This window comes from Dreissena polymorpha, chromosome 14 (assembly GCF_020536995.1).
Source record: "Dreissena polymorpha isolate Duluth1 chromosome 14, UMN_Dpol_1.0, whole genome shotgun sequence".
Lineage (NCBI taxonomy): Eukaryota > Metazoa > Mollusca > Bivalvia > Myida > Dreissenidae > Dreissena > Dreissena polymorpha.
Window position 1 is genome coordinate 38,660,579 of NC_068368.1, and position 12,016 is coordinate 38,672,594.

Here is a 12,016-nt window from a genome sequence, read left to right on the forward strand (position 1 = left end):
CGTGTTAATTTATTGCAAATACCACCATTACACGTAATAACGGGTTCGATTTCGGTAAGCGCGCAAGCGTTTGAGAGCGTGTTTAATGTACCGATTTACCCGTTATAAATAGCTGATGTTCTCTTTTATCGTATATTTTTTGCATTTGCAGAATAACTAAATGGCATCAACCCCTTTACAAGTGTAATATGGTGTTAAACAAGTCCATAAAATCATCCGGAATATCGCGTAAATCTATATGCAGTCTATAGGCAAAGAAGCCATTTTGGTGTTAGCTTGTCTAGGTTTTCTTCCCGCTGAGCCACGTGATTAAGTAGGCGGAGCGATCACTGATAAGGCGTCATGTTAATTTGACATGACGCCTTATCTATGATCGCTCCGCCCACTAGAATTGATCCACCAATCCGCGATCGATTAATCGGGCGCACTCGTTAGCAACGACCTGTCCGCCATTTTCTAGACAAGCTACATGTTTAGGTTCACTTTTATTCCAACGAGTTTCTTTTGTATTCCTCTTTAAAAAACGATTAAAAATGGTTAAACGGTGTCAATGGGGATTATGTAACTCGGACAATCGATATCCTGACAGTTTAGTTGGTGACATTGAATTTATTTCGTTTCCAAAGCCGAAAAAAGATCTTGAGAAGTGTAATTGCATAGCATATGCATATTGATACATGCGCGAAGTGTCGTTCATATGAAGTGATAATATATGTTATAACAGTATCATAACGAACATCAATATGTTTCTTCAAACTATTTAAGAGCTTACCCTGCTTTACAACTACAATGTGCGATCGTAATTGCAGTTTGGGAAATCGAGAAATTCACGGTATGGGGATCCCCTCCCTTTCGTTGATTTCTGAAAATACGGGATTTGACGTCGATTTCATCGTTATTTCCCCTAAAAATTCGGACAGAGTCAATTACGACTCATTAGCAATTTTTCTTCCTTTTATTCGTTGACGTAGAGAGCATCTATACGGCAAAAAATGTTCACCAAAATCCTCGGGTATATCGCTTAACCGTATCATAGACATGTTCATCTGCATTACTTTACGAGAACTGAAACCCAGCATGAAGCCTAATTCATGCTGTGTTTTATTACTCTGATAGTAATGCACTAAATTGACATCATACATGTTATTTGAAGGTGACATGTGATATATTATCTTATCAACGGTATCTACACATTTGCAGTCATGTGGTGTCACCAATAAACACTTTTAATCCACACTAGGAGCTGACCGTATTCCATTTCGTACAACGCTAATTTATATCAGACAATGTCCAAACTTACTGTGTTGTTTTTGCGCTTTAAATTATAGTGATTGCTAAATGTCCCATAAGCAATGTTTAATATGATTAATATCACTTTTATACGTAATAACATGTGGGATTGAGGTACCCATCCGACGTCAGAAAGCGCGTAAAACTTCACCGAATCTCCAGTTATAAAGCGCTATTTCGTGTCAAATACACGGGTAGGGGGGAATGTTTCGGTAAAAATTGTGTTAATAACACGGGTAAATACCGGTGAAGTTTTAATTTATTGCAAATACCACCATTACACGTAATAACGGGTTCGATTTCGGTAAGCGCGCAAGCGTTTGAGAGCGTGTTTAATGTACCGAATTACCCGTTATAAAAAGCTGATGTTCTCTTTTATCGTATATTTTTTGCATTTGCAGAATAACTAAATCGCATCAACCCCTTTACAAGTGTAATATGGTGTTAAACAAGTCCATAAAATCATCCGGAATATCGCGTAAATCTATATGCAGTCTATAGGCAAAGAAGCCATTTTGGTGTTAGCTTGTCTAGGTTTTCTTCCCGCTGAGCCACGTGATTAAGTAGGCGGAGCGATCACTGATAAGGCGTCATGTTAATTTGACATGACGCCTTATCTATGATCGCTCCGCCCACTAGAATTGATCCACCAATCCGCGATCGATTAATCGGGCGCACTCGTTAGCAACGACCTGTCCGCCATTTTCTAGACAAGCTACATGTTTAGGTTCACTTTTATTCCAACGAGTTTCTTTTGTATTCCTCTTTAAAAAACGATTAAAAATGGTTAAACGGTGTCAATGGGGATTATGTAACTCGGACAATCGATATCCTGACAGTTTAGTTGGTGACATTGAATTTATTTCGTTTCCAAAGCCGAAAAAAGATCTTGAGAAGTGTAATTGCATAGCATATGCATATTGATACATGCGCGAAGTGTCGTTCATATGAAGTGATAATATATGTTATAACAGTATCATAACGAACATCAATATGTTTCTTCAAACTATTTAAGAGCTTACCCTGCTTTACAACTACAATGTGCGATCGTAATTGCAGTTTGGGAAATCGAGAAATTCACGGTATGGGGATCCCCTCCCTTTCGTTGATTTCTGAAAATACGGGATTTGACGTCGATTTCATCGTTATTTCCCCTAAAAATTCGGACAGAGTCAATTACGACTCATTAGCAATTTTTCTTCCTTTTATTCGTTGACGTAGAGAGCATCTATACGGCAAAAAATGTTCACCAAAATCCTCGGGTATATCGCTTAACCGTATCATAGACATGTTCATCTGCATTACTTTACGAGAACTGAAACCCAGCATGAAGCCTAATTCATGCTGTGTTTTATTACTCTGATAGTAATGCACTAAATTGACATCATACATGTTATTTGAAGGTGACATGTGATATATTATCTTATCAACGGTATCTACACATTTGCAGTCATGTGGTGTCACCAATAAACACTTTTAATCCACACTAGGAGCTGACCGTATTCCATTTCGTACAACGCTAATTTATATCAGACAATGTCCAAACTTACTGTGTTGTTTTTGCGCTTTAAATTATAGTGATTGCTAAATGTCCCATAAGCAATGTTTAATATGATTAATATCACTTTTATACGTAATAACATGTGGGATTGAGGTACCCATCCGACGTCAGAAAGCGCGTAAAACTTCACCGAATCTCCAGTTATAAAGCGCTATTTCGTGTCAAATACACGGGTAGGGGGGAATGTTTCGGTAAAAATTGTGTTAATAACACGGGTAAATACCGGTGAAGTTTTAATTTATTGCAAATACCACCATTACACGTAATAACGGGTTCGATTTCGGTAAGCGCGCAAGCGTTTGAGAGCGTGTTTAATGTACCGAATTACCCGTTATAAAAAGCTGATGTTCTCTTTTATCGTATATTTTTTGCATTTGCAGAATAACTAAATCGCATCAACCCCTTTACAAGTGTAATATGGTGTTAAACAAGTCCATAAAATCATCCGGAATATCGCGTAAATCTATATGCAGTCTATAGGCAAAGAAGCCATTTTGGTGTTAGCTTGTCTATGTTTTCTTCCCGCTGAGCCACGTGATTAAGTGGGCGGAGCGATCACTGATAAGGCGTCATGTCAATTGATGAACTCATATCCAACTGTCTATGTATTGAGAACTGTGAATATAAAAAAGCTAAACCTTCTACTAACCTTCTACTATTGCATTCGTATTATTATTATAAATTGTTTGTTATATTCCGGTTTAGCGATTATGAAACTTTTTTTTTGTCTATCGTATCGCTGAAGTTATTGTTGAACTAATGTTCAACGTTTTATAAATTGAGAATATCAATGGGGGGAATCACGTGGTCAGAATTGAGAAAACATGGCCGCCGATGCCTCGCTTAGATTGAAAAATTGAGTGCTCAAAAAGGTACATCTTCCTTATTACTTACTTGTTTTTAATCGGATAACGCCTATCATATGGCCAGCCGGAAGCGGTTTCATAGAGTATCAACGGTTTCCCTCTGGTTGGTCGGAGTGTGGAGATTACTCATGGAATATTTTGCGATTTCTTGAACCGTCAATTGATGTTGTACACGCACTAACAATAATATCAATGTTTTCACAATAATTTGCACTGATTAAGTACCAGTTGTGCATGTGGACTCATTGAAACTTACAAAAAATGGATACATCGATTGCTAATGGCGTTATTTTCAAGGTAAAGTTGAGTTTCGATTGGTTTTAACGATTGCTGTTGAGCACGCACATGGCTGTTGTACACGGACAACTTCTAGAACAACTGTTGTTGAGCACGCACATGTCAAGGAATTATATAGCTAGCCTCTTTCGGTGTAGCTGCCTTTTGTAATGGCTTGCGAGTATTTGAAAATGTTGCTTTTCCTCCAGAGAGTTTTATTTATATTTGTTATGGATTGCTGTTTTTTGCTTGAAGAAATCCCTTTATGATATTGTCATTTAAGTGAATGTTAAATTGTTTTCAGAACAATTTTTCATGCTAAAGGGACAAGTACATATAAACTTTATAAAGACAGGATAATATTTTACTCTATTACTTAATTATTTAATCTACGAAACAAATGGTTAAAAAGTTATGTTTGAAATTACCGTTGTTAAACAAGTCTGTCATACAGTCTTAAGCCATTATCTGATCGAGCTGTTATTGTGGTAACAATCAGAAAGTTGTATTGGTTTGACTGTTCATTCATTTGTCAAGATTTGGCAATATAACACTTAAGCCCCCCGCCAGAGGTGTGAATACATACAGAATGAACACAATGGGCTCATTCCGTGTGCATATCCAACCCTCTGGCGGGGGCAACATTGGTATTTTGCCCAAGATTTTATTATGTTTAGACTAAACTTCGATTATTGACGATTTTAACAGTGTAAGAAGTAGTTTCCAATATTATATCTATACTGTACCGCATGTATAAAACAAATAAAAACTTCAAAATATCTCTTGCTTTAACAAAGTTGACTCAATGGAACAAATAATATGATCTTAACATAATAGATCTATAACAGTGTTCTATAATGTATGTTCATCAGAGATCAGGCAAGATGTGCATCAGCAGATACAGATGAACACCAAAGTTGCAACAGTAACAAGAAAGTGCCTCAGACTAAGTATGTATATATGTATGTATATAACTAATCGTGGACATTGTTTCATTTATATAAGCTAAAAATTCAACTTTAAACTATATAATGACAATGTCATATTCTTTAAATTGAAATTATTTGCTAACAATGAAACGGACATACTGAACCAATAGAATCAGATCATTGTTAAACAATAACCATAATAAAATAGCTGATGGCTCTCAATAATCAAAATCATTCAGAACAATGCTTATCATTTGTGTAAGTAGTTAATAGAGTAAACCAAGAAAAACTAAAATATTTAAACATATACAGGTCACTGAGCAAGATGCAGATGGTGTAATATGCCAAACAGAACAGCTTGGCACAAACATGAAAAGTTCTACGAAAGAATCACAGTACAGACAAGTACAGATGAGGTTAATACCTAAACATTGTTTCAAAAATATTATATGGGCATTGAAATGATATATTTTGTTGACTTTTTGAATGGTTGTTCCAATGCTGTTAAACCCACATAAACAAACAAGGAACCAAACTATCAGTGTATGAATCCGAGATATACAAGCACAAATATAATGAAATCATTTATATTTAATCTGTTAATAACCAAAGTAAAGTAATTTGCGACAATGGTATCTCTAACTCTTCTTCCATCCGATACAGCCTGAAACATATCTCCCTTGGCAAACTCTTCTAAAGGTTCCGGATTCACTGCTGATTCCCCCACATCAACCACAGATTATGAAGAACAGCACAGGCAATGATGATGCGGCTAATATTGGCAGGCTTCATTCTAATCTGTTATAAACAGAAATTGGAGGAATAAAATTGAAAAATAATGTTACATCAAAAGTCATTGTTAAAAATGTTGTCAAATTTGTCCCCAATGCTTGATGGAGAGTAAATAGTAACTGCTACTTTTTTTTCCCGAGTGTAACAATTTACTAATATCTTATGTTTTTCTTATGAGCTCTAACAGATACACAAAAACATATCTAAAAATGTTTTATTTTTTTTTAGCTGGCATTCAGTAATGTATCAGTACTTTACAGTAATACGAGAAAGTTGTGTATACTGCTGTTACATTGACTTGTTCAATATGTAAAAACCAGTTACATTTATTCATATTTAGAATATTCAGCATATTTTCCGTCTATTAGTAAGTTGAATTTAAGATCTGAAGTGTGTCTATGGCATGCAAAAATAATGTTAAGTTATTTATAACTTTTTTTCCAACTCTTAGACTTGATATGCCTAGAAATATATGATGATGTCAATTTCGATTAACAATCTTTGTTGATTAAATACATTTTATTTTATAATCTTAAATAAATTTTATCATTAATAATATTAACAATGTCCTTACATACCTCACCATGAAGGACATGAAAGGTTCGCTTCCAAACCCCGAAGGCCCTTTCAATACTGTTTGGTTCCTATGTGAGCAGTTTTGTACTTTCCCTGAGCTTCTGACTCTGTGAAAACAGTTATAAATATGTTGATAGTTTTAATACTGAACTATTTTATTGGAAAAGTGTTGGTACTTGGAGAATCAAGGAAAATCTATTTCATAATGATATGTGTTGAGTATATGCTTAGCATGCATGAAAGTTGTTGTGTGTGTTTCGTTTTGTTTTGCAGTTTATGAGAAAAAAAACGTCAATTTTCAACCAAAATGTGTGTTTTGCTGGATAAATAAGATATGTATCGCTACATGTACCGGAACATGCCAATGCGACGTTGTTTTAGACTTTTTCTGCGGAGATAACGGTATTCCTTGACATGTGCGTGCTCAACAACAATTGTTCTAGAAGTTGTCCGTGTACAACAGCCATGTGCGTGCTCAACAGCAATCGTTAAAACCAATCGAAACTCAACTTAACCTTGAAAATAACGCCATTAGCAATCGATGTATCCATTTTTTGTAAGTTTCAATGCGTCCACATGCACAACTGGTACTTAAACAGTGCTAATTATTGTGAAAACAGTGATATTATTGTTAGTGCGTGTACAACATCAATTGACGGTTCAAGAAATCGCAAAATATTCAATGAGTAATCTCCACACTCCGACCAACCAGAGGGAAACGGTTGATACACTATGAAACTGCTTCCGGCTGGCCATATGATAGGCGTTATCCGATTAAAAACAAGTAAGTAATAAGGAAGATGTACCTGTTTGAACACTCAATTTTTCAATCTAAGCGAGGCATCGGCGGCCATGTTTTCTCAATTCTGACCACGTGATTCCCCCCATTGAATATAAACAAGCGTCAACTTTTTCCCGAATCTCTCAATTTACTACCTGTACTACGTCATTGAGTTGTATGCGAGAGCGTAACCTATTGCGTTGTTATAACCCGTAAAGTTTCCTTTGTTTATCGACAGGCGCATCTATTAATAGCCTCATATCATGAATGCCAAAACACCCGCGAAAAAGAACCACGTGACCAAATAGGACGCAAAACGCAAATACCATGCAACTACGACTTTTATTATGTAAGATCGCTCCGCAATTCCTTTGAAGCCGGAGCCTTGTGATTGCTATTACGTAAAGAACCTCTAACTGAAGTAAGCAAAGGAAACGCAGCACCTTATTGACCCATTCCTTCTATGTGCGAAGGCAGATTGAATTTTACTAATGTATGGTTTGCCTATTATAACACACATTATAATGCGGTAAATATGCGACTAACAAGTAAAAAACACTATAATTAAACCTTTGTTTTGAATTAAGTTATTAAGAGACCATAATTCCAAACCTTATCTCAAAACAGCAAGACTACATTTTTTAGAAAATATTCTTGTTATATTTAAATGTTTTGTTAACAGTTTCAGCGATAATGAAACATTGTTTATGTTGTCTATCGTATCCCTGTAATAATTGTTGAACTCGTGGTCAGCGTATTATTAATTGATACCTGTGAATATAAACAAGCATAACCTTATACTAGTGCGTTATTCTCACCCGGACTCCCCTTTGTTTATCGCCAGCCTCAGAGTTATGAATGAGATGAGCGAAAATACTACGTCACGCAGACGCAGCAGAAAGAGAACTATTTTAATCATTCATAAACAATCTCCTCCGCGACACGTACAATACGATCATTGTTTTTTTATTCTTTTCTATAAAACACCATTCGAAACTATTGCATTTAACAGGATATTAATATAATGTTTCCATTTGTGAATAAACATAAGTGGAGAACTCAAACCTCTTGCATAAATTATACAACTCTTTCTTGCGCGTAGTAAGCGGGAATTGGGTTAATCATACCTAGGCCGTACCGACCTGAATTTTACACTAAGCACTTTAGAAACCAGTTGTCGAACATTTCAACTCCCTCCAACATGGTATGGACGACATGGGTGTCAGCATACCCCAGTGTATTCGGGATGATTCGGGATTGTATCGAAAACTGAAAGAATAGTCATGGATCAAAAAACTCAAAACAGAGGTTCCTTAATGGACTGAATACGAAATCAACCTCCGAAATTTTATGGCAACAATATAGACAGTGAAATTAAATGTCAGAGGCTGATGCATGTATTTTATCACAAAAATAATATTCATTAAAAAAAAATTGTCAATAATAATATGATGATAACTATTTTAAGGTCTTAATAGTTATAATTAATGGGATAATATAGTTAGATTATGATGATGATGATAAGTTTAATGATAATGAAGTTTTGGTAATATTGTTATTATTACTAGTATATTATTATTTTTATTATAATTATTAATAAAATATTTATTATAATTAGTATTATAACACAAACCTGTATTTTCATTTTACGCAGTAGTATAGTTATTATTTTGATTATTGATTTATTATTATTATTATTATTATTATCTATGTTTTAATAATTAGTTTATAATCGATTATCTCATTATAGTAATATTTATATTTTCATTATCATCATTACTGTAGCAGTGAATTTTACATGCATGTGTTTCTGGCACTAAATAGCGTCACTGCCGTTTTAACGTCATGACGTCATTTCCTGTTTATTTGTTTTTTGAGGTCATTGTATAATTGTTTGTGTTGAGAAATAGAAAGGAAATGTAGTTAATTTGTTAAAACAAACTTTGAAAAAGCCTATATAGGCGAAATATATCAGAAAAGAGTGGAACTTGTTCTGTGTTAAATGTAAAGACCAACACGCAGAATGGTTAATTTGAAATGTACTTTTCTAATGAACATTTTTTACCTCCTCTATAACTTACAACAGCAGGCACGCGCCACAATCCGTTTTATAAGCATGCGCTTTAAATGATTTCCATAGAAATAAGTGAACTGGGGCTTATTTATTGATTGAACGCATAATTATCAGTTCTCGTCTTTGGAGTTTCTAGACATAATTATGTAAAAATTGGAACATATTCTTTGAAGATTCTAAGATTCGAAGTGATCAATACTGTAACATTGATATGTAAGTTTTTGCATGTCACCAATTATGCGTCAAAACACGTAAATCCATCTTATTATCAGTACTTTTTCGTTTATAATCGTGACACCTGACCATTTTCAATAATTATATATTATTATTTTGATCTTTTTTTAAGCACAGAAAGCTAATTAAAACTCTAAAAACTCTAAAAATGTTCTGCAATTAAGTCAGATGGTCGTTCAATACTTCATTATCGACAAATTATTACATTCAGTAAGCAATATAGCAACTGTGCAGGTTTCTAAAACGTTAAGCTTGTATTAATTTTACAAATCATTAATTATATAGCTTAGATATGCCTTAAGCGCATACATATTTCTAATATAATCGGTTTCAATCTCATTGAAAAGTGTATCGGGCTAAACATTGAGCAATACCGACAGTTGAAACGCAAGACACACAGTCGGTGGCTGAACAATCCAAATGAATTGCTAACGAAACAGTAAAATAAATCATTATAAAGCAATATTTTTACTGTTTGATAAATGCATATCACGTCATTGCCATTCTTACTGATACGTGTGTTTACCTAACACTGAATGAATTCGACTGTTTACTCAAATAATGATATCTTACAAGCTCATAATAACCAGCGTCACACTGTTTAACAAATTATGATATTTACATTGGAGGTATAGTTCATAAGTTAAAGGGATCTTTTCACGCTTTGGTAAATTAACAAACTTGAAAAAAGTTGTTTCAGATTCGCAAATTTTCGTTTTAGTTATGATATTTGTGAGGAAACAGTAATACTGAACATTTACCATGGTCTAATATAGCCATTATATGCATCTTTTGACGATTTTAAAACCTAAAAATTATAAAGCGTTGCAACGCGAAACGATTGAATAATTTGGAGAGTTCTGTTTATGTCGTTAAATTTTGTGAAACTACGAAGATTGCTTATATAAGGTATAAAATACGTCAAATAAGTGTACTCGGCGGAATAGCTCAGTAGGCTAAAGCGTTTTTACTTCAGGACTCTGGCAGGACTCCAGTGGTCACTGGTTCGAAACCTGGTCCGGGCAATGTTCTTTTCCTTTTTTAATTTTATTCTTGATTTTTTACTGGAGCTTTTACAATCCAATGTTTACATTTATCGATATAAAGCATTTAATGAATAAGTTAAAAAATGCCAAAATCTGTGAAAAGGCACCTTTAAGGGACTGCAAATTCTGTTGCATTTCCTTTGTAATATCAACGATGGCTTGTTTGTTGGGACATTCAATAAATAATACTCCTATTATAATTATATCATCGTGGTTGTAGGCGCGCGTTGGTCATTTTATTATATAAAAATCGGCTTTGGAATACTGACATAGGTGGGGTTGGCTTTTTATCTGTTCTAAGTATTTGAAACACGGGAAGTAATACCAATACGCGTACCGATTTGATCGAAAGGTTCTTCCCAGGCTATTTTGAAAGTCGCATTAGTGGAATGCTTTGACGCTACCAGCGTTTCTTAGAAACCAATGTACTCCGAGTAAATAAAATGTATGAACCAATGTCCGGATTATTGAAATAACATAGGAAGCAATGATCGCCTGTGCAACGTCACTCCTACGTAGTATGACCCCTATCCCTGCCCTACTTCCCCCCACCCCTTCCAGCACGGATTACTGGTAAAAAACAATTATACCGCATGAGTTGATAGGACACCATGAAACATTGATCTAACATCAGCCGGATTTTAGCGAGGCATACAACATATTTCATACCGACATAGAACCGACTTAACATTCGTTAATGTTTTTGCACATTTCTGTTCAGGCGACATACAGTCATTCCAGACTGTCGAGTCTACATTACTTAATAAGCACCTGCTACATACGGATATACAGGCGCCAAGATGATAACAACAACAACAACAACATTTATTAGCTCTTAAGCATACAATTACTTTCTAGCTAAATGCATTATACAATTATACATAATACACAAGTGTAATGACATTGATGATAATTATTATGAAATTAGGCAATAATTATAAAAATTATATAATGGAAGAAGTTAACAAATATTTGACTGATTCATAACATAAGATATGTCCTTCTAACATCGATAATAATAGTTGTTAATAAAATAATGAGACAAAGAGTGCATTGTTCTACATAAATACTTTCATTTTAACATTCATATTGATATATACAGGCGCCAAGATATAACAAACACTGATAATTGGTCTGCGTATTTCTTTTTTTATTTTGCTGGAACTCATGAAATCCATCTTATCATTTGTTCGTGAATGTAATTAAAAAAACTACAGACTTTTAATTGTGTTTATAATTGAAAAAAACAACAACACAATATTAGAAAAAAAACAAAAAGTATTATTATACATGGTAAAATATTATGTTTATCTGAAAATCAAGTATTGCAGAAACAATTTTTTCTAAACAAACAACTCATTAAAAATGATTTTAAAAATAGTGGAAGCAGCATAAACCGATGAGGAATAAGATAAATGGAGTCGTGTTCTGAGAAAACTGGGCAAAATGAATGTGCGCAAAGTGTCGTCCCACATTAGCCTGTGCAGTCCGCACAGGCTAATCAGGGACAACACTTTCCGCTTTATAGTATATTTCGTTTCAAGGAAGTCCCTTCTTACCGAAAATCTTGATTAGGCGGAAAGTGTCGTCC